We start from the raw sequence: 24,531 nt of genomic DNA, 5'->3' as shown, positions 1-24,531 counted from the left end.
GTCTGCCAGAATCCACATAACCTTCCCAGCTCAAATCCTGATGAAAGAGCACCCTCAGCTCCCACTGCCCAGAGGGAAAACTAACTAGTACATATTAAGAGCCCTGTACAAGGCATATGAGTATGGGTATGTTAAGGATTATTCTGACACCAGGGACCTTCCATCAATTCAAGGATCTCGTGCAGTTTCAAAGTTCCTGGAGCCAAAAGCCCAAAATAACACGATTTTTTCATTCCCCATGTTGCACAGCCTGGAGCCAGTCTGGTGTCTGGGATAATGGCCAGTAATATTTCTGAATGTTTTTCGGGTCCTGACAGAGGTTTTGAGCTCAGCAGATCCTCATGACATCTTCTTGTGACTTGAGACTGGCTTACTGCAGCTGAGGCAGGCAGCAGTATCCGTGTCAGCCCCCTAACACAGGGCACATCAGCCATGTCAGGCACCCATCTGGTCTGAAGAAAATGGTCACTGAAACATTCTGTCAATCTTTTAAACATACTGACTGGCACAGCTTAGCTGCCGAACCTCCTGAAATCCATGGTGATGTTTTCAGAGACAGACACATATGCAAACTCAAAAACAAGGGCTGGAATGAATCTCCAAATATAAATCACATTGTTGCTGACCAACTGTGCCAGACCACCTTAAATGGACACTGTGCCCATCTGCTCTTCCCCCCTCCTCCCCCACACCTCCTCCCTCAGGGTTGTAAACCATCCTGCAATATTTAAAGTAGCATTGTTCACCTCCCTTCTGAAGCCCCTGGACCATCTGAGCGGCTATATATTCTCTCTGTGCTGTTTGTTATTCCTGAGGACATGCACATTGCTGAACATACTAATAAAAATTTCATAAAAGAGGTTGCCAAAGGGGTGTCTATGAGGGGATTTGTAAAGCTTGCTCACACACATGCACACCCACACTCACTCGCTCTCCATTCACCATTAAGAAAGGACTGAAGCAGGCAAAAGCAAGTACCTCTGTACAACAAAAAGAAACGTCTCTGCTCCTGAATGGGACCAGGCAGGCTTAGGTAACAAAGATCTGTATCATCCAGCGATTCAATATAAGCAAACACAGAAGCGTGTTCCTTTGCAATCTCTAGCAACCTAAGTGAAAAGCAAGAGGAACTAGCAAGAAAATGCCTGCACAAGGCATGGCAGCATAATAGTGCTGCGTGTGCATGTTGGTGTGCTGCCTGCTCACTCATCCCCAGCGTGACTGCTTGTACCTTTCCCAGTGCAGATTGAAAGGACAAGGAATAGCACTGACTGGAAACGTATTCCAGAAGAGTGCACTCTCCCCCCAGGATGTTGTCTGCATCCCAGGACTCAGCAGAGTAGCACTGAAGCTGCTACTTGAGTCTGAGCATAGTCGGAGATTTTAAGAACAGCTATATAATAATTTGAAGCACTGAGCAAATCCATTAGCCATTGACTGTCCTGCCTCCAAGCCAATCAGAATGATGTCTCATAGGGTGGAAGCCATCTAGGAAAGCTGGAAGTGCTAAGGGATGCTTTTTGGTGATTTGATTTCTTTTCCTCTTTGCATCTTTCCCTAGATGACCAAGTCTCTGCTTAGTGGACTTAACATTCAATTTCAACAGCCCTCGATTGTTTGCTCAGATTTTCTGTGCAGGGCATGGGATTAAAACATCTCTTAAAATTCTTTGAGCTGGTATGTGTGCAGTATTCATCAGATGCTCTGCTCCACTTCTGTGTTGGTGGTGAAGTCATATACATTTTTATCTGACCTGTATCTCTGTCTCCTGGATAGAAAATGAAGTATAAATGTATGCCATTATAATCAAATATAACAAGAAAAGAAACAAAAGCCCAATAACATACACCAGTGCATGTTTTGACTGTACTAAAAAGGTAGAGCATCTATAGAATTGTAAATAAATGACCTAGAGAAGTCAGGGCTCTTATTAAGGCAGACATTAAGAAATTATTAAAACACAGGTTGCTGCCCTCTCAGCAACGAACAGCCCATGTGGAATGGTTATGGCAGACCATTCAGTAACACATTAGGGGTGTTTTTATTGTAACTCATATTTACAGGCTTCATGATCTCTCTTGTAAATTCATATTAAGGAAATTTAAGTAGTCAGCTTTCAGAGCTGGGCCTTGAATAATTTGTGAGTTTTACCTTGGATGCACAGGGAGAGTCTCACAGGATGGAGAGCTTTCTTTGTAGTTGCCCCAATGGGAAACACTCAGAAAGGGAAACAACCAACAAGCATATAATCAAGCAGCAAGTTTAAAGGTACCAACTCTGTTAACACTTGGGAAAGAAGATTTAAAGCACAAAAGACAGATGTTCCAGTTATGAAGCCTACTCCATTGATATATAGCTCTACAGACATGGACATTTGGGTGGGCTGGTGGTCAGTTGCCTGAATCTCCAAGGATAGGTATTACCTTAGGTAACACTAGGATGCTATTTCTGCTTCAGTTTTCAACCCAAGAAGTCTCATGCAAATCTATTGCTGTACCATTGCAAGCATCAATAATTATGACAAGGCAAACAGATTCACACTGTGTGAGGTGCCTTGGCCACAATTTTACTCATGTACAAGAATATATTCACTAAGAAGAATGATTCTTTTCTAGATTAGAATCTGTATGTGCTGAATAATCCATATCATTCATCAGCTCAGCAAGCTCCACGTGTGTATATTTAAACACAAAATGTACAGATGTTCACTGTAATTTGCCTTGCTGAACATCATGCCTATTTAATAAATTTTGAAGGTCAAACATATTTTAATATTTTGGCAAATGCCTTTGGAACCAACTTAATTGAACACAGTTAAATTGGGCAGTAAGTTTTCCTCAAAAATGCTTACAACAACTAGTCTGAACAATTAGCTACAGGCTGAGACGGATGCAGCTGGAGATCTGGATCTGGGGTGGCTGTGCTCTGCCAGACCTGCGCTGGCTCCCAGTGAGATCCGTGTGGGTGCCTGCGCTGCGCTCCTGGCAGCACACTGGGGACAAGGAGCAGCAGCACAGGGCACCAAGGCAGAGCCCAGCAAAAGAAGTAAAAACTGCAGATTTTAAAAAGTGTACAAGCAAGGAAGCTCAGCTATGCTCTAAACCTAAGGGAAGCTCATCTACAAAATCTCTGAACATCCCTGTCAAGAGCATCACACATTAAGGTAAATGAACTATTAGCGCTCCCAGGAAGGGAGCCAAGGACTGGGATTGGAGCTCAGTTGTTCCACTTAGAAGAAACCACCTCATGTGAGATAGATACATAGAAAATGTATGCTCATCTCTTGGTATACATATGTAACAGTGCAGATGCTCTGCTTTGCTACACGAGTGCTCCAGCAGACACCTTTTGCATGTCAGCAGGAGTCTATGCAGCTTTTCACGTGGAATGTACATCTTATTTTCACACGTCAGCTCAACAGCATGCATGAACACCAGATTGCAGGCACATGTGCATATGCATGTGTTCTTGTGAAATACTCTGGCAAGAAAGCAAGCTTTAGGAAAATGTTCTGTCAGACATTATGTTGACAGATGTAGATGCAATGCATCTTCCAACTTACAGAAACCAACCCAGACATCATCTTTCCATACACAAAGCCAAAACTAGAGTGCTAAAATTCAGCATTGACATCATATCCAATATTTTAATTGTTATCACTTGACCCTTTGGTCCATGCTTGTTCAAGGCAGCTTCCTTTTTATTAATATCTCAGCACACTGTGTGACACAACTTGAGAGTGTCCTAATTTAATTTTAATTAGTGCAGACTTTTGCTTTCCTCACTAATGAAACAGTGCTCATTACGAAGTGTAATTGAAGACCCCTAGAGGGAGGGGTGCCTGGAGACCTCATTGTGTTGGTACCCGGCATCCTGCCCAATAAAATTCCCTTCTGAACGAAAGCAGTTTTATCATTAATTCATACTGCAGGGGGGCTAACTCGCTGCCAGCCGCTGAGTTTGTACTGCTCTTAGGAAGAGCCCAGAGCCTGTTTGTTTTCTCCAAAGAAACAATTCCAATTTTCTAATGACTAAAACACTTACATCGTAAATCCTTCTGTCTCGCTGTTAAAAGTATCTTTGAAAGGCGGCTGTTATGAAAGTAAGCCTCTCCATTAGAAGCAGACTATTCATGAACTCTTTGTGTGTGCTTTTAATTGAGCTTGAATGATACAAATATTGAGCTGTGGTTAACTCCATTTAAAAAAAAAAAAAAAAGAAAAAAGAAAAAGAGAGCGAGAGAGCAAGTGAGAGAAGGAAACATGCTCTGTTTACAAGCACTCCAAGATGACCTGGCAATCACAGTAAGAAGCAAATGAGCTCAGAAGAGCAGGGCAAGCAGTGGTTAAGTGACCATCTTTGGATGCACACATGCCACAAGAAAGGAGGGGTGCATGCCAGAGTACCCCCAGACTCAGTTTCTTTGCTCCTCAGGTGTGAAATCATGGTAACTGTAGAGAAAAGTTCTTCAGAAGACTGCACTTCTATTTGTTTATGGCAGACTCAGGGCTTTTTGTAAATTTTACTTCAAAAGTTTCCCCTCTCAGTTACCAGATAGAACATGGAACTGCCATTGCATTCTCTGGGTAAACACAGGATATTGACTACAGGAATTTGTTCAGAAATAATAACTACACTTCAGATTCACCTTCTTCATCATTCCAAGCCAAGGTTGGAGCATGCCAAGCCTCTACACCAGGATAGGAAAGAGCAAACTGGGGCCTCCAAGTTTATGGGAGCTATCATCATACCAACAATTGGGATTGGTAGACTTTTTTTCTGGCATCATTGAGGGTCTTGATGGGCCTCAATGATGGGCAGCCAGCATGGGCAGTCCTGTGAGAGCTGAGGGGGCTATGCTAACAGACACACAAATCTGTCCAGCAAAGGGGAAGGATTAACATACAAAAGGGTAGGAGATTCAGATTAACATACAAAACTGATCTGATGTTGCACTAAAACCTTCACTTCACCAGTCTGGGATTAGGTTTTAGCAAACATGCTCTGGGTTAGAGATTTATCTAGCGTTAACCCAAAGAGTATTTGCTTGAAAAAGGCACCTCCCCCAAACAGGGCATCTGAAAAATGCACAGCCTTTTTGCCAGCACAGATCATAAAAAGTTGCTGATTGTGATTTTCCTCAAAACCAGCAGCAAAAGGCATATATTTCACCTACAGCAGTAGGGACTTAAACGTCTTTTCCCTCTCTGGTTGTAAACAACACCATAGCTTGTATTCTAATAAATATCTGAAATGACAGCAAAGTGACCTCTTTGGTTTCTAACCCTACAGTACATCTCAGAGCAAAAGCCTCCCCCTCCCAATCAGGTCTGGTGTGTACATGCTGATTTGTAACACTCCCGGCCATCCCATTCCAGGTCAATCATTGCCAGCAAAGGTGACTGTTTTCCAAATCTGTGCTGCCCAAGTATCTAGGCTGAGGTACAGTTTAACATCACGGAGAACCTTGCCAGGATATAGTGTACTCAAAGTATGAAAGAAAAATTGCATGTTTACATAAATCCAGTCCATCTCCTCAACCTCAAATTAATGACTCTTCATTAACATTCCTGATATGACCTTTTATAAAGCAGCAGCAGAATTAAGAGATCCATGGACAATTGTGCATTCAGATTACTCAATTTCCAGTGTAGTTTGGAAGGTGAACCACAATTTAATTGCATCGCCTAACAGAAAAATCTCTGTGTTCCTGTGTCCATTATAATCTTAGGCTTTGGTGATAAGAAAGTTAGGGGAGACACAGGGAAGGGATTTTGCCCACTGACTCACAGCACCCATCACCAGCACAATACCATTAGTGAAACCCAGTTCCTTTAATAATGAAGTGTTTGATCGACACTGCTGCTCTGGTTCTGCTATTAATCTTGTCCTGATGCTGTTACATTAGGGGATGTAAACTATCTTTTCTGTCTACTCATTATGGAAACTGCAATTCACATCCTCCCAGGAGTGCTCCAATTAGCCAAGCCTGCATCACACTCAGCTTTCCATCAACTTGCTGCATTATGCTGCGCTGGGAAAGCGAACCTCCTACCACAGGCATGCACAGAAACAGCCTGCAGTAGCGTATCACTGCTGACTCTTCAGATACATTCTCTCTAAAGCTGCAGGTTTTGGTCTCATCAGCAATTCCTGAATCTTTAGATAGGAAAAACGAATCCGACAATACAGTATTTTTAAGTAGCAAAAAGACACATTTGATTCTTGATTGTAACAGATCTAGGGGAGTAGGCAAAGGCTATGTGTGATCTTAACCAAGCTTCTCTTACCTATCAAGTAAGATTTTCTACTGTCCAGTACTGCTACTGAAAGAGATAGTCTACAGTCTGAGTAATCCTCTCTTCCTTTCTTGGCACAATCAATTATAAAATAGTTAACTCGGTGGTTTGTAGCTCTATTATATTTTTGTAGGTTTTTAGCTCTTTCCTTTTCCTAAATTGCATTTCAAAGTACACATGCCCCAGCCCTGGTCTTTTATATGAACAAGTGGGTTCTGAGATTAGACTTGCTTTTGCTTTGTTTTGCATCTTCCAGTTTAAAAGCAAACTATTTCCCCAATGTCTCCAGAGATAATGTCATTTTGGACAGCAAGTACAAAATTCTTGTGGCTATCTTAGGTGACATCAAGTAGAGGTTATGGATTTTGCTTCACAGGTGAGCTACCTTCTCCATGGGAACTAAAACTGCTTTACCAGAGGCTGGTTACAGCGGCTAGAAATGTCTCTGTTCCTCTGCTCACAGCTCTTGTTCTGTTCAAACGGTGATGCTTATCCTCCAGCCCAGACCCTGCCACTGCCTTTCTGATCTGCGAGCCTGACTGCAGCTGCTCCCTAACTCGGTGCTGCTTGTTGAGGAGCTGGTCTGAGGACAGCAGAGCCTTTACTGCTGCTTCCAGGGGCTTAACAACAGCTACAGCAAGACATGCAAATGTAACCCATGGCTCCTGGCTGCTTTTGGTCGCTGCCATCGCTTTAAGCTGTTCGGGGGACAGCAGAATGAAGTACATACAGTATTTAAGCTTCAATCTTCATAATTTAGTTTCAAGCTATCCTGAAAGTAGGAAGAAGCAGCTCTTGATGCAAAGCGGCGCAGAGGTGTCGATGGCAGAGCCCGCCGAGGCCGTGCGCTGCCGGGGCGCGGGGCGGGCGCACGGCCGGGGCAGCAGCGCACGCTGCAGCGGCGGGCAAGCACAAAGAGCGCTGCAGAGGGAGCTGCAAAGAATGAGCAGCCCACAGACATTACTGAACGTGCATCCTCTGGTGCGCTCCAGAAAGAGCTAGAGGGTTATTTTGTTTGTGGGATTTTTTTTTTTTTGTTTGTTTGTTTTTTAATAAAACATCTTCTCAGCAACTTGAAACTTTTAAAGCAAGTTTTCATCCTGCTGCCACTTCATATAACCCAGCCATGTAGTGCCCAGATCCGAGGCACTTTTTTCAGAGAACAGTTACTGTTGGCATTTTCCAAGCTCTCAGCTTTCCTTGGTTTGTGATGCAAACTCTGCATATGTGCATTAGCAAAATGGCACATTCCAGTGCCTGGGAGTGAACCACTGTGGAGGTGACATTGGGCAGGGGTTACATGTGTATGGAGCAGCCGGCTGATGTGTGAATCCATTACTGTTATCAGCAATGCATTCAAATGACCTACTTTTAACACTGTCACAACTGCCCGACAGAAGAATTCAGTTAGCTGCTGGCATGCAATTCTCCCTTTAGAGTGATAGAAGACTAAAACGTGCAGACACATAGCAGCTAATCCTCCTCAGGTATACCTACATTCTTCTAGGCAAAGCTATCAAAGAAAGGTAAGAAAGAAGACCTTTAAAATCCTCTGAGTGCTCTTTTCCAGCATGGAGTCACCGGGTCACCACACACGATGGTGCTGTAAATGGCAAGTGCCAGAGATCCCAGGCGCTCAGATCAGCAGAGGATGCAGAAACTCATTCAGCATCACCTAAGAGGTGCAGAGAGTTTATCACTGTTCTTCTCCTTTGCTATTCATTGTGTGTTTCCATGAATGAAATTTCTGTATAAACAGCAACTGTCTTGGTTCTCAGTGAGCACAGCCTGCTGAAAAACATACTAGAGAGCTCCATTCTTACAAGGGGATGTTATTGTTTGTTGTATTCCTTACACATCCCTATTCGAAAGAATAAATTTCCATTTCATCTGTAGAAATGTTTAAATGCAACCACATGCTTTTAAGCATATCTAGCATTAGACATAATGCCAATATTGTGACTCTCCCATTTTAATTGAATCAATTAAAAAGTATTCAAAATGTAAAAATTTATTAAATCATAACATCATGTTATCTTAAGAGTAGAAAAGTTGCACTGACCATAGACAGTCAATAATGAAATAGTAGTCATATTAGAAGGGTGTTGCAAATGCATTAAGGATATTCTGAAAGACTACTATAAATCTTCAGCATTTGGCAGAGATGAGTTGAAGAAATGTACTGAAATAAAGCACTCCCACTGATTTCAACAGAGCCAAATTTTGATCCAGATCTTGTTGAGATCGGTTTCTGTACACATCACACAGCTGAGCCAGAGACAGACAATCCTGGTCATCTTCCAGCCACATCTAAGGAAACGCAAATCCTGCTTCTGTTCTCAAGGTACAGGACAATAGGCACTCGACTGGGAGATGGTCCCTGCAAGGGCTAATCCAAGCCACTGTTGGCTTACCAAGGAACCAATAGCCTGAAACAGATACAGCACCACCAGACTGAAGCCAAAAAGGGTAGGAAAATACAAGCAGAGGAGATGACTCAAAAATCTTCTTTTCCTAAGTAATGCCTTGCCAGTAAGCATCTCCTCTCCTCTGCCCCAGCATTTTAAGGAACAGAGTGCTTTTGGAAAAATCTAAATCAATCTGTCCACTACTTATTTGGGAGCCAGGGCAGGGACACAGACTGCAACACTCTGGCTGTGATGGTGAGGCAAGGGTGCATCTGCCACTCCAGTCTCCCAAACACATCTGCTATGAACAGGACAGATTACAGAGGGTTGAGACATCTTTGGCAAATAAGCACTAATCACAGTGGAAAAAAAGAATCCAACTTTTTTTTATTTAAAGGGAAAAAAAACCCAAAACAAGACAACTGCAGCAAGCGCTATGTAGAATACTGAAAAGTCCTTTGTCCTCATTTGTCCCCTGAAAGCTGTAGGCACATAAACATATCTATGTACTATCTACATGGACAAGCATGTTTACTGCCATGAGCATGCAAAAAAAAAAAAAAAAAAAAAAAAAAAAAAAAATAGAGCTAACAGCAGCAGGAGAAAGCAATTGCTTAGCTCCAGCATAATAAATAAAAATATTCAAACAGAAACACTGAAGACCTTCAAGCATGTTAGTGCTTCATCCATCTTCACTGCCTCATGTATGCACACCACTCCTCCCAGAAACAGAAATCCCTCTCTTCCCCATGTGTCCCTTTCCTGTTCCTGTTCTTGGAATTGCACACATAGTTTAGCAAATGGCCATTTCAGACCAGACCACCCCTCTGCAGTGTGATGTTTTACTCCCTAAAGCTGCTAAAATGTAACACATGCAAGAAAGGGTTCAGCTCAGATGTGAACAGGGCACTGACACTTGCATAAGGTGATGGAAGGGAGAAAGGGACTCTGCAGTCCTGCATAGCTCTGCAGCGAACACAAGAGGCTGGGGGAGTGGAAGGCTTCTCACTCAGGAATTATGCAGACCAGGTCATGTACTAGCAGTACAGTAGTGTCAGCTTGCTTTGAGTTGGTTGAGTGAAAGACCCAGTAGTTGCTACTACTGCAGTAGGAAAACAAACTTTGAGAGTACAGTTTACTCCAAGTTTAGGAACAGCCCTCCATATAAACGGCCTGCTTTGGAGGCTGTTTGTTATCCTGTCCTTCAGACAGCTGTTCATGAACCAAAATTTGGGAGCCTGCCTTACCATGCTGATCAGATCTGAATTAGCAGCCTAAGGTTGCAAGGCCACATACAAAGGGATTTTTTCCACAAGGATTCTTAAAATTAGATCACAAGAAAAAAATGCAGCTTAGTGCTTCAAAAGCTGCAATTTGCTAAGGCCCTGAGGGCATTTTGGCAACTTCATTCAAATATTATCTACCTCTCCGTGCTGCCAAATTGGAAGAGAAACTTCTTTTCCATGGGCTCCTTAATGTCAGTACAAGCTCGGTAGTAAATCCGCAGTGTGCAAACCAGATCAGATAGCTCAGGTCCTCCTCTGAAGGCCACTGGAACCGCTCAGGGCAGAGCTCAGAAGAAGACAAGAGACTTCTGGTGATTCCGTGGAGACTGTAGAGCTGGGGTACGTAGATGTCCAGAGTTCAACATTCAGATGTCAGGAAGCTTGCTTGCCTCTCAGAGCTCTGCTGTTTCACCAGGCAGTTCTTGTCCTCTACACTCACTAGTGCTGGTTTCAAATTAAAGAGCACTTTGTTGCGTTCTGCACAATGAAGACCTCCCTTTGTCAGAAGGGGGATATGCCCTTCTACTTTACTCAGGTTTTCCATAGAACCCCATTACACCTGTGATTTAGTGCTTTTTTTTATGGCAGGAACTTAGGTGTTCTCTACACATATGTTCATCCTTCTGGAAATGCCCAGGAGCTAAGAAAACTCTGGAAACATAATTCCTTGCTGTGTGATTCTCAACTTTTCACAATATACGTTTTTCCCAGAACATCACACACTTTCCAGTTTCATGCTACTTCTCCTCAAGTTCTATTGTGAACCTCCAATTTTTGTAGGTAATCAGGATTAACATGAAATTCATTAAGACTTTCACTATAATAAATATGTAATACAGAACGGTCCTCTTTTCCTTTCCAAATCTCTCATTTGAAAATGAGTCATTCAAATCCAATTTCTCTAAGTTGCATTCCAAGTTCCTCATGCCTCTAGTATTGTTATCTAATAAAACTGCATTGGTTTTGCACCAAACCCAGACAGGAATATGTTAAATAAATTTAACATACAAGCATTTAAGTTCTTAAATTCCCCTTTGTGTTCCTTTTAGCTTTTATAGTGACTATAATTCACTCTACATGAAAAGAAGATTAAAATGGCCAGTTCACACAGTGGGACTTGCTCTGGCATGAGACAGCTTTGGAAATTATATGAGCACAGAGCAAGAGTCAGCTGAGAAGATAACAAAAAAGTGAGGCTGTATTAGAAGTAGCTGCATCTTCTTATTGGTAAATCCCACTCCTTTTTTCTTGATAAATGAAGGCTGCTTCTTTCTATCAAATTATCACTGCACAACCAAACAGTGGCAGAGCAGCTCTGAAGCTTCCTCTGGTTATAACCCCTGACTTGTCTGAAGGTTTTTTTAAAGCAAAGGGGGAGGATATAAACATATCCAGATCTTTACATCTTCCCTAAACACATGTGTAATGCGCAACCCCAAGACATACGCATGCTCTCACCTAATCCACAACATCCAGAGAATGTGGTTTTATTTTCTCCACAACCTATTTTCCAAATGATGGAAAATTTAAAGTTTCTAATTTTTTCTTTTTCCTTGATGAAGGATTTTCACTTTCTTAACCTCCCGGGGAGGCAGAGTCACACAAACAGCAGCGGGACACTGTAAATCTTTGAAACTAGTAATTATTAAACACATAAATCTATTTAATACATAGAGCTTCCAAACACACTGACTGGATAATATGAGAGAGAGAAAGATCCACACATAGCCAAAGGGCCTTACCATCTTACCAGACACAAGGCTGGAACTGTATTTCTGTGACAAGGCTTCATTTGCCAGAACAGTTACTGGGCAGGAGCCTTGGGAAACCTTGAGCTTCCAGCTTTTCGTTTCACACTACCAGCAGCTCAGCTGGAGTCCCTGGCAGGGAGCTGGAAGCAGAAAGTGGGAACCAGACCTCCTGAGTTGTTTCAATGACCACAGCTCCCCCCCTTTCCCAAGGCTTTGGGCCCCTGAATGGGAAACAAGGGAACTGTCATGCCCAAGGCAATAGACACACTCAACTCAGGGCTCTGCACCAATTGTCTGCTGGAAGCTTGGATCAGATCTCTGTGATAGGAACAAATCTGTATTTCTACACAGCAGATTTAGGTATTTTTGGATGGTTTTCTGTTCCTTTCTTTATCTGTGTTCCTTTAAAGTTTCGTCTCAGTTCTGAATTCCCTTGGTACGTTAGTGCACACTTCTGGGATGATATATATTGCAGTATTTTAAATTACTGACATACAATGTGAACTTTTGCCTCCATCTTAGCACAGACCCGTCCTGTGATTATGATTCTGAATGTAGATTCATATTTTGCATTTGAAGACTATATCTTACTATATGCAATAAAGAGAAATGCCAAGAATATGAGACTCTCTAAGCAGACCTGCACTTAGAAAGAAGAAAAGAAGAAAACTACCCATGGGATTTTGGTAAATGTTGAGGCAAAAAAAATGTTTAGAAATGTGACAGGGAGGTCTAGGATATCAAAATTCAGATATATCTGATGAGGAATTTGAGGAGAAAACGGGACAAACCACCTTCAGTGGTTTCCTCTAACTCAAAGTATTCCATGATTTATGAGAATATAATTTGTTTTGGGCACTAAAGAATTTGGTTTTGTTTATTTTTGTATTTCTCTGCCTATCAGTCCTGTCACCTCAGCAGTTGGAAACCAATCAAATGTCCCATGTTGCTCAGAATGCCAGCATTGGAGAAGCTGTAGGTGGTGTGGCCAGGCACTTGTCCTGTCTGTAATGGGAACATGCGGACTGCAACTGCTGCACTGTGAGCATGCACATCAAACACAGTGAGTAACAGGTTGAGCAAATGAAACAATCATCTCCATATTTTGTTGTAGGATTTTTTTCTAAGAAAATATGAAAGTGAAATGTGGTGGACAGGTCCAAGAAGAGTGAATTTAATCTGGTTTTGAAGTTTTTTTGTGGATAACAAGAAAAAATGTGAAAGGGATTTTTGGATGGATCTCCTTCCATTTTGCAGGTTAATGGAATTTGCTGAAACAAGACCACCAGCTGCTCTGCTTATAATAGTTTGCACTAGATTTCAATATATTAGTTTCCTTCTAATAAGTGCTGACAGGAATCCATATTGAAGAGGGGCCTTGTCCAGTGCTCCAGATGCAAACAACCCTTTCCCCTAATGGTAGTCAAAATTAGAAGTTACATTTTTCGATATGAAAAGTTTGATGAATCAAATAATTCTTCAAATAAATGACTGCTGCCTTCTGAGTGAGTATAATGAAATCTTGATTAGAATTGTGTGACCTGGAATCCTGAAGAATAAATCATGAATTTCCTGTGTAGGAAGGGCAAGATAAGAAAGATATTTTATTTTATTTTTTTAAAATAATTTCTAATGTCTAGCTTTAAGCAAACATTTCTTGGAAGTTTGAGAATGTTCAGTTCCTTCTTTCCAAACTATCCATTACTTATCAGCTGGTTTCCTGAGAAAACAAATCTTACACAATCTTGCTGTATGTTTAAGTATGTGTTTGTCCACGTCTTCCCATTAATAATTGTGTGATTTATTAATATTTATTACGATATCATACCCGACATTTTGTTGAGTAGTTATAAGTCATTGGCCAATGTCAACTAAATTTGATAGATACAGAGATCTCAAAGATACTTCAATCTGGCTTTAGCAAAAACTGGTTTTGCCAATTCTGCATAGTTTTGCACATAATTACTTAGCATTGTTCATACATCTGTCTTTTCTGATTCAAGACCAGACTGTCCATGAAAATACCATGGGATGGGTCTGTCCCCAAGCTATTTTCCCAGCGAGCTGTCAGCAAACTCCCCAGAGTGTGTGACTGGAGCATCCAGTTTAGTTTTCATTTCTGCTATATTTCACTTGCAGCACCACAGATGCACAGAATCATTTAGGATGGAAAAGATCTTTAAGTCCAAGCATTAGCAGACACTGCCAAGTCCACCACTAAAACATGTCCCAAAGTCCCACGTCTTCAAATCTTTTAAAGTACTTCTGGGGGTGGTGATTCCACCACTGCCCTGGGAAGCCTGTTCCAGTGTTTGACAACCCTTTCAGCAAAGAAATTTTTCCTGATATGCAATCGAAAGCTCCCCTGGCACAACTTGAGGCCAGAACCACGCTGTAACCGGGAAGGTGGGCGCTGTGTTTCTTGCTGTGATGGGCGGTGAGTCCGAACTCCCAGCCCTCCTTTGCGCCTCCGGGAGCTGCAGATGCTCGAGGTTTTTTTTGCACATCAAGATGCTGCCACCCCACGGCCAGAGAGGAAGAGTGGTGCCCGCCTAAATCGCCGACTGCCATTTGCAGGCTGGCAAAGGCTCTCCTGGAGCGAGCCTGTTTTCTTCGCACACGCAGAAAGCTGCCTTGAATTTACACACATACTGCCGGAAATGCCATACTTTTATACACTTTTACCCCACTGCTGCGCCTTCTAGCGAGCACAAGGGTCTTTGAATACCATCCTTCCCACACTTGTATTTATTTGTCACACAGTAAGTTACTGCCTCCAACTCTGTCCCTTCCATGCATCCTGGCCAGTAAAACTTCCACTGCCATGTCACATACACATTAAATATCCATCCTTGTGATCCATGCATGATCGATCTCCCCATCCCACATTACAGTCATGATTAACCTTCTCCCACTACGTCACAGATTCAATACACCTCCTTTGCCTCCTTCACTCAGACAAAATGAATCTCCTTAGTATTGTCAATAATAATTTTCTTTATATCTTGCATAACAACACAAGGCAATCTGACAGAGCGCTCGGGCAATAATTCAATCTTAGCTTCCCACTGACGTTCATTAAACTGAATATAACTTCACCAGAGCTGCCACTGAATTATAACCTCATATCCTTGTGGGAATTGTATATTATTCCTTGGGGAATAGCAGCAATGCAGTTGAAGATGAAATAATTTGTTTTTAAAACCCCAGGATTATATCTGATAGCACATTATTTCTTCATCTTGTTACTCACTTTGCATATTAGTAATTAGCAGAAGTTATTTCCTCCATCCCCCCCACCTTTTTGTTTCATTTCATGTCTGGTAACACTAATCCATGTGAGATAAGATGCTGGAAGATTTTAATACAACTGAAATGACCGAGATCTTCACCAGAGGCAGGCAATCCCTAAGAAATTAAAATTCATTTTGACAAACAACAAAACACTCTTCACCACTCCCCCTTGTATTTCAGCATCTGTCCCTTCCACTTGAGAACAAGGCTCCCCTGGCCCTGTGCAGCTGGATGGGGCAAAGCCCAGGTGGACTCTGTGCGAACGCTGTGGTGGCTGCTCCTACTGCTGCACCTCCAGTTCAAATTTCTCATTTGTTTTTGAAGAGAGTCATATGATTCACCCAACCCTAATGATAAGCACAAGATTCTTCACAGTCCATGGTGGCTCTTTGTGATGGCTTTGGAAGCTGTTCTGTAATGCTGCTGTGCTGGGGATGGGGAGAGTTTGTGATGTGCCACAGAGGTTGTACCAGTACACAGTGAAGAGAAAACCAAGAAATGCTACTGGAGTTGTCTTCTTGCCTTGTGCTGCTTCCTCTGATTTCCCTAGCCTTTGAGGAGTTTCCTTTAGCCAGCACATATGACCCCATTTTCTACAGTGGTTCTATGTTGCCTTCAGCAAGATGGCCAGTGGTCACAAAGCAACTGAGAGCCACTCTCAAACGTGAGAGCTGGCACGAGCTCTGATCACAGAACTGCCTCCCAGTTCCAGCACAGCAGTCAGGCTAAAGAGCCCATCAGTGCCTCTGCTGGGCCATGAGCAGCAACTGCCAGGCTCTGCCTTTCACTTCTTTTTCACGGGCTGTCTATTCCTGTCGTGTTTGGGGACAGAGCCCAAACATTCTCCCCCCACATCACTCTCCTGCTCCTGCACAAGTTGCCTGCTGTTAAACCTTATCCTACTGAATACCATGTGTTTGATATTAATTACATGTCCGAGCCCCATGAAAGTCATTGAAATTTAATGAGATGCAGGGATGGAACCACTGAGCCAATGGCATTCATTAAGGGTTGCCATGGAGATCAGTTTGCCAGGCTTGACCCACATTAAGTGCCACTGGTCACCTCCCAAACAGACAAAAACATGAAATTAAAAAAAAAATTGCAGCCAATTCCTGAGGGGTATGAGCACTATGGGGCTCTGACGGCCTTTAGTCAGAGCAGCTGGGGCTCAGCTGAGTTCAGCACAGGGCCCGTGGCGCTGTCAGGGAGCAGGGCTCTGACAGAAGGCAGGAGGTGCTCCTGCGTGGTATCTACAGAGAGGAGAAACAACCCCACCAACTCACCGACACAAAGAGGGCCAGTGAGCTCTTTCCACTTCCCTTCCACCCCTTATAAATGGTGCAGCTGAACAGAGCTATCACTTGAAATGTATTTTGTGCTGTTTCCAAAATGATGTTATTGCTAGCAAATATCAGTATTGTGACTCTGAGTCTAAGGAGATGGGGTGAGAGAGCTAGAGACGGGAAAGGTGGGGACATGGGTGGAGAAAGGAGGTTGTAACTCAGCATGGAAACACTAAGATAGCGAAATTTTAAAAGTGAAAGCTTTGATGAGAGCCAAGGATGGCCTGCACAGGGGTAGGCAAAAGCTGGTATTACATTCTGGCTCAGCCAGAGTCACTGCACAGCCTTGGCCAAATTGCTTACTTTCCATCTCCCTCACTCCCTCTCTGCAAAATCAGGGTCACAACATGCCCTTCTTCCCTACCCTGGTCTAGCGAGATAGAAACCAAATCAAAGTCCTGCTCATGTGCTTTTCTAGAGCCTAGTGAATGGGGCAGCATGACCTCTGACAGCTCTTTGTAGTCTCTCAGTATAAATAATAATATTAAACAGAATTAATTAACCAGCTCACCAATCTGCCTACTTTCCAGCCCATCAGTAATCTGTAAGAATAAGACTAAGCTGCAGCTGCAGGAGTGGCTGGGTGGCAGTGGGGGCCCAGGGGAAGGCAGAAGCCTGGCTGTGCAGTGGTACACACACAGCTCTGACACCCAGGCAGTGTCTTTATCTCTCAGGTAAACTAGGTCCCGTTACAGGGCAGACCCTTACACAGAGTTTGCCGCAGGTAAAACAGTACAGCAGCAGCAGAGCTGCCTCTGATTTCCAAAATATTTTAATATTTTCTTTTTCATCTTCAGTCCAAGTACATACCAGCAAACACATTCAACTATCATATCCCAAGTTCTAGAAAGGAATCTACAAGGACTTGATAGTTTAAGCCAGGTTTCAATGAAATGAAAAGTACCTTCATCACAAAGGCAAAAATATAAGTTACAATTTATAAGGCAACTAACCCCTAAGTGCAGAGGCCATCCTTTGAAGCACAACTCAAAAACCAGAAAGAAATTGCAACAAACTTATCTGAGTACATCTGGTTCACCTAACCCATCTGCAGCCCTGGGAAAGAACCCCATTGCCAAAAATGGCTGAAACCTTATCCCCACAGCCTACGGGGGTTCAGATAATTATATCTGACATGAAAACTTGTAGCACATACAGAAAACTGGAGGGGGAAGAAAAGGTCAACTGTATAAAGATGCAATCACTGTGGAAGGGGCCAAGTTACAGCATGGTGAGCTGTTTAAACAGCCAAGATAAATAAGATACAATTAGGGTTACATTGGCTCACCCTTTTGAGATCCCATATGTGGGTGTATGAACCTTGGAAAAAAAGGGCCAAGTTATCAGGACTTGCTGTTTATTTAACTTGGCCCATTTCAAGGCTCAGCCTGTTCTAACTTCATCCCATTTTTTGCAGCAAACATCCCATTTTGAGTATTTTTGCACTTGTAAAGTGCTTTCTGATCACATCCCTCTTATTTTTATTGTTTTCTTTAAAAAGAGAAAAGTGCTGAGAAAGGGATGAGAAGCTGAACTCAGGGCCTCCTACACCAAAGTCAGCAAACCTTATCCCTTTGTGCCAGCCAGCCTAGGGTCTTTGGTCAAAAATGAAAGCACAAGAATTTCCAGCATGTTTAATTACCAGCCACAGGGAGCCTGGTACAGCCTCACGAATGGAATAACACATTGAAACTAGCAAAGAAAAGTCAACTGAAAATATTTTGTAGAAGGGCCAGAGTTGAAGCCCACTTCTGGAAGGATGCAGAATTTCATGGGAACATGATGTTGGCAATCAAAGACTGACTCCTGCAGAGTTCCTCAGACTCAAGCCTTGGGATCAGCATTCCCCAGCCTCTGCAGAGGTTCAGAGACTAATCTAGTATTTTACATAACTACCACACTGAAAGGGGCTTGTGTGCAGCAGTAAGGTTAATTCAGAACACTTGTTACAGGTCTGCCCTCCTCAATACACGTTAGAAACTCTAGTTATAAATTTATGTAGTTGTTACTAATCCATGTATTTGAGATGTTTCCTGCTATCACAATGTTACCAATACCACCTCTGAAACAGACAGGAGGCTGACCCCATCACCTGCTTTAGCCCCTACATGCCACTCCTCTGATGCATTTCTGCAAATATTCAAAGTGTTCTCATACCCCTGTGAAAGAGTACCTGGTTACATGACGGTGGGAGGACCAGCAGCGTTCATTAATTTATACAGACAGCTGTGTTTCATTGCAGAGCAGGTCTGCCTCCTTCTCCAGCATCCACTGTTCCACTCCATGGAAACTTGCTCCTTTTATCAGGTTTGTGTATCTGCACCTGATTTTAAGATGCTGCCTGGTGATTGAGCACTCTGCCCTGCCTATAAAAATGTGTTGGTTTAACACAGTGGTGTCTCTTCTGGGTGAAGGGCAAAATTCTCATTGCTTGTGCACCAATGCAATCCTGTGGGAGTCTGTGCTCACTAAAGCAGAGATAGTAAAGACAGGCAAATTGGGAAAGGTTCCTGCAGTTCTTCAGAGGGCACTGGCCATCCTACTCTCTGTGCCAAGCTTCAAGAGGCCTCAGCCTGGGACTACAGCTAGATATACACACCCATGAAACTCCTCTGTACATGGCACATCTGGGCTCAACCAGTTCATCCCACAGAGTAGCAAGACAAAAGTACCCATGAGTTTTCAATGGCAGTTCCAGGTTCAAGGGGTCCTTGATAAACCAGATATTGCCCATTTGCTGAGAGCAGAAAAGCAGAGATAAAGGAGCTGAAAGGGTCTGTGGCAGAGGGTAGTGTAGAGCGAGCCCTTCAGGGCCATCTGGCCCTAACAGCAGCACCAACCTCCCCCCATACACTCCCCTCCTCCTTCTCTGGCAAAAAGGCCTGCTCCTTCCAGTTGTGGGGAGGGGGAAATGCCATATGGGCTTGTGGCTGGGAGACTGGAGGGACATTCAATACAGCAGAGATGAAGGAGATAAAGCCAAGTATGCTGGAGAAAATTTATACATCCTCCCCACCTCCTTGCCTCCTCTGCCAGATATTTAGGAACCAACATCTCTACTCTGTTTTACTGAACAGAAAATACCTATCCTATTGCCAGCTGGCCCTGCCCCATGCCAGACAGGCATTTTTCTTCTGTTATGCTCCCCTCTTCTGCCCAGCACTCCCCAGAGCCACTGGTACAGGGATGCAGCTCAGACCAACCAGAACAGAAGTACCCAGAGGATGAACCCAGCCATGCAGCCCCTCTTCCCTTCTCCATTTATCACTGTCAAGCTGCAATAATTGAACATTTGCATCCCCTATTTCACACAGCCATCTCCCCATGTCCCTGCAAATTAGCAGTCCACCCATATTTACAGACACACGTGTCTGCTGGATATCTGCTCGTGCTGAGGCTGCAGAGATGGGGGAGCAGAAAAATGAGAGTTTTCTATCCTGCTGGTGCATGACAAAATGCTCTGGCTCTGAGGCTGGCCAGCAATACTGTGCTTTATTCCTTATGTTCTTCTATTCCATCTTGCAGTATAACACATCCACATGGTACTACTGCTGTTATTTGGAGTTTCTGCTGTTTGTTTGCATCATTTACACTTTTATCTCCTTCCCCTGTGAGCCCTCTTGGAGGTGTTTTCCTTTAGTATGCAGGCCTGGTTGGCCAGTTGCCATAGCAATCCATTGCAGTCCTCATAATATTGCAGGAGGCAAGATCAAAAAGGCAGGATTGTAATAAAGAAAAAAAAGAAAAGAAAAGAAAAAAAAAAAGAGAGAGGGAAAGAAGAAGACAGTATCCTTCCCACTCTTCTGCTCTACCACACACAGGGGCACTTTGCAAGAGCCCATCATTTTAGGACTGCAGTGAAGGATGAATACAGTTTCAACAGCCACACTGCCAAAAAGCCAGATACTGACAGGGAAGAAGCCATTTGGAAGGGTGGCAGCATGCTCAGCATGCACACAGCCTTCATTCTCTACAACACTTTATACCACTTTTTCTCTGTCTGCTAAATTCTGTACCATTTGCCTGGTGACACAACTCCTTGCTCTAATAACAGCTAATGCCTGAACCTAGAGTTTGCAAAGGCTGACACTGGCCCTCAGTGACTGGAGGCCAAGCTAAGCAACACTTTCCCTTTATTTGACTACAGTAATCTCATTTGCTGTTTTTCCTGGATGTGTTTGAGATGCCCATTTGAATCCAGTCTATTCTATTGTACAAATAACAATCTGTACTAATCCAGACCTTTACACAGTGGCCTCCAAAGTGGTCCACAGACACAGCAGCCAAATCACTGTCATCAACAGCTGAGTCCCAAACAAACAGGCCTGTGCTATGAAGGAGTTCAGCACACACAGAAATGCAAAGCAGAGACACCAAAACATCCGATTTGACAATAGTCCCAAAACAAATATTAGTGTGCCTGGCCTTGGGGATGCTGCAGCTGATGCTTATGTCAGCACAAAAGCTGTATCAGTGTTTTCTAGTGTCTGTTCCAACATTTGCTCCTAATCACATGTGTGCCATAGATTTGTGAGGTCATAGGTACTTAAATGAAAGGAGAATACAGCCAGTGATACCTGAAAAATAGTCCTGGACTCATCACCAAGACCAGGCTCTCAGCCCTGCCTCCCCTGAGCCCAAAGCTGCAACCCATATCCTCTCTCACATTTCTGCTCCATTTTGAACATTTTGATTTACTCACAAAAATATTAAAAGGAGATTTTTTTTTTTAAATTTCACATTTTACGAGCAGCTTTAGGAGGCAAGGAGATAAAGAATCCATCCCCAGTGGGAAACACGTGGCTAACGGGCAGATTTAATTTATATGAAGCACACCACTCTCTCATAAGCTCTGCTTGGCATATTAAACTGGTGTCTTACATCTCCTTCCAGTGCCAGAAATATTCATTTCCCACATCATAAAGACCCATCCATGAATAATAATATTAATAATTAAGCACCTGACTCCAGGGCTATACTTAGAGCATCATAACACTCTAATCATTTGCTTATCCCATGATAATTACACTCCTCCATCCTATTTCTATACTTTGCCTTATTGGTTAACCATTTATTTGCTAGAGTGTTTAATGAGACCCCACCCAAGTTTTCAGAGCCCAAGTCTCACCTTCCTAGCAAACTGATGAGGTATGTGCTCAGTATTAGCAGCAGCATTCCCAAAGACATGCTGCAGTCCCAAGGTTCTGCTAAGGACCATCACTGTCACCAGGCTCACAAACAGGGGTGGCTCAGCAATGCAGAGCAGTATGGATGTCCCAGCAACCTGTGCTGGCACAAAGGCACACTCATTTCATCTCTTCCTGAAAGGAGAAGTAACCAAAGCAGTGGGAAGCGAGGAGGATGAATCTCTGCCCCACAGAGTCAGGCAGATCATTCCAGCTAAGCCTGCTTAGCACTAGTGAGGAGCTAGAAGCAATACAGCTGTGTCAGGATGGCATTCTGCCTGGACCAATTAGCTTTTCTGAGAAGCATGGTCTCTCCTGCATAGGCTTACCTGATGTGGTCATTAGGGCCTGTTGGCTCAGTGCTGGTTTTTTTGAGCCAATTACTGTCAAAATTATGGTGCCAGTTTGGCCATCTTTCCCATGCCATGTATAAATTCACTTGCTACTGCACTGATCTCAAAAATACTGTTACATGCAACTCAAGACAAGAAAAAGCTTACTGCCTGCTTTCACACACACACACTCCTTTGCCATGGTACTCACCTTTCATGTTTTCCCCACCAAAGCCTGCAACTGCAGCACAAACATCCAGGATTCTTGACTATCTCCTTTCCATAACATTCCTGCAAACCCCAGCCACAAATTTGTCCCATGGAGAGAGAAACCTTTAGGCAGGCAAAGATTCCTCATTACATAGAATCTCACAATATATAATGCATCATTTCTGAAGGAGCTTCGGAAAGAGAGAAGGTTCATAAAAAGCCAGTGGATAGCAGTCTGTGAGACCATCAATAAGAAAGCAACAGCAGAGAAGCCAAAACAAAACGGGAAATAATAACTAGTACTTCAAGAGCTGAATATATAAAAAAGTTTAGGGTCAGCAAAGAGGGCTTATGAAAATAACATGAAAGCAGCAAGACCACAAAAAAAGCCTGCTAAGACAAAAAGGCTGGTTTGTCAGAAAAGATATCTAATGTTGAAGAAAACTACTTTTGTGATTGTTTCCAACTCCACACAAATGCAAAACCCACAAACACTGACTTTTATGGCTAAGTTAAATCAGAGATTGGTGCTATGGCTTGTTTCCTTTGTCTGTTAAATAAAGTACCAATAAAACCCTGTTTCTTGCTAAGATCTCAAGATCACGGAGCAGGAACACATACTCCAAACATGATGGGATTCTATACGCTTACTTGGGTAGAACTTCATTTATCAAAGAGTTACCAGTTACATATGGATGAAGACAAGTGAGATCCTGCAAACTTCAGCGATAGAAAGAACGTCTTCTGCAAAGTTTGTTGAAATCAAGAACAGCCAAAAACACTGGATGCAGTGTAGGATGATGCATTTGAAGAGACCATGCTTTCATCAGCAATGAAACAAAGCAAGAAAAGGAAGAAAAACTGATTTTTCAAGAAGTCATGAAAATAAGAGAGGCCAGTTTATAAAACCATGACATGTGAGACTCCAGCACTGGCACTATCACAAACAACAGAGCTTGGTACTGGTACTAACACTTCTCATCAGATTTTAGTGCCTTGAGGTACTGATGTACATGGAAATTATTAACCCTGTTCATTGCTGTCATGCAGAGCATATCAGGTATCATGAAGGAAGCAAGTGCCCAAGCAGCTTGTGGTTCCCTATATCTCTAAAAGCAAGTCACACCACGTCAAACAGGAACATGACAGCTCCTGTCTGGAGCCTTGCCCGGGGCTCAGTCTGTGCTGGAGAGCTGCACTTCTTTGTTATACTAAGATACCTACAAACCTCCCCAGCCAAGCAGACCTTGTCTTAAAGGCATTCTGTGCAGATTTCCCTATTCCTTTAGGAACACGGGACAGTCACCTCTTGCAGCACTGCCTAAAGCACAGTGATATGCAGAGGCACGTTCCCCTTCCTATTTCCCCCTTTGCAACCCTGCTATGCCATCCCTTCCCTCTCTTTAGTCAGACAGCTGCATGCGAAATGCCTGGAAGAACCTCACAGGGGCTGAGTTTCACACAGAAGCAAAGCACCACCCATCAGCTGCAGGAAGTCAGAGCCCAGAGGCAGGAGCTGAGCAGCTGCTCTTTGGAAGCAGCTGATGGCAAAATCCTGCCTCCCTGCAGGGCAATTCTTCATGGCTCTTCTTGAGCTCAGGCAGGATCCTCATCTCCTTCTGCCTGGCTTGGAATACATCCTATTAATAACCATTATCACGGTACCTGCCTTTGTGCGATGACTTCTTATAACTGCAGTTGCACCAACTAAAAGTCATATTGCCTAACCACAATTAATTACATCATTAAAATTCCAAGCCCTTCAAGTCAAAACCATTTTAAAAAACCCCAAAAAAATAACCAGAAACAGCTACTTCCAATCCTTGTTTTAACAGCCCTATCCCATGATTTATGCAAACACGATTCACACCAGAATACTTGCAATACTTCCTGGAATACCGTGCTTATCTCGAATATTTGCCAACAACTTGCCACAACTTTGAGTGTTTTTTGTTGAATTTATAATCTGCCCAGCGTGACTAATACTTCTGGAGCTCCTGCTTAACTAGTAACCTCCCAGAACCCAAATCAATCTTCACAGTAGCTGTTGACCAGTGCAGAGTGAATATTTCTGTATGAGTGTAACACTTGGAAGCACCTGCAAGAGTCACCTATTCCCAGCATCACCATTAACTACACTATGTTGCAACCCTAGGCGTAATCCTAACCCTAACCCTAGCCCCAGGCATGAAAAGAAGCCGAGGGCTAGTGCTGGTTCCAGGGAAAAAGCTGTGAAGGAAGGCATGTTGTGGCAGTTTTGTGTTCCCCTTGGGATGCCCTTTGCAGCTGCAGTGCGCCTGGAGCCCTGGGCTTTGTGGTTTTCAAAACCCTAACCCTAACCCTAACCCTGGAAAAGCAGCCTAGGGCCAGAATATCCAGGGAAAGCCAGCAGAGGATGCCATCGATATCATGGGGATGA

This window comes from Pyrgilauda ruficollis, unplaced genomic scaffold (assembly GCF_017590135.1).
Source record: "Pyrgilauda ruficollis isolate IOZ18807 unplaced genomic scaffold, ASM1759013v1 scaffold9, whole genome shotgun sequence".
NCBI classification, from domain to species: domain Eukaryota; kingdom Metazoa; phylum Chordata; class Aves; order Passeriformes; family Passeridae; genus Pyrgilauda; species Pyrgilauda ruficollis.
Note: the sequence above shows the minus strand (reverse complement) of the source record.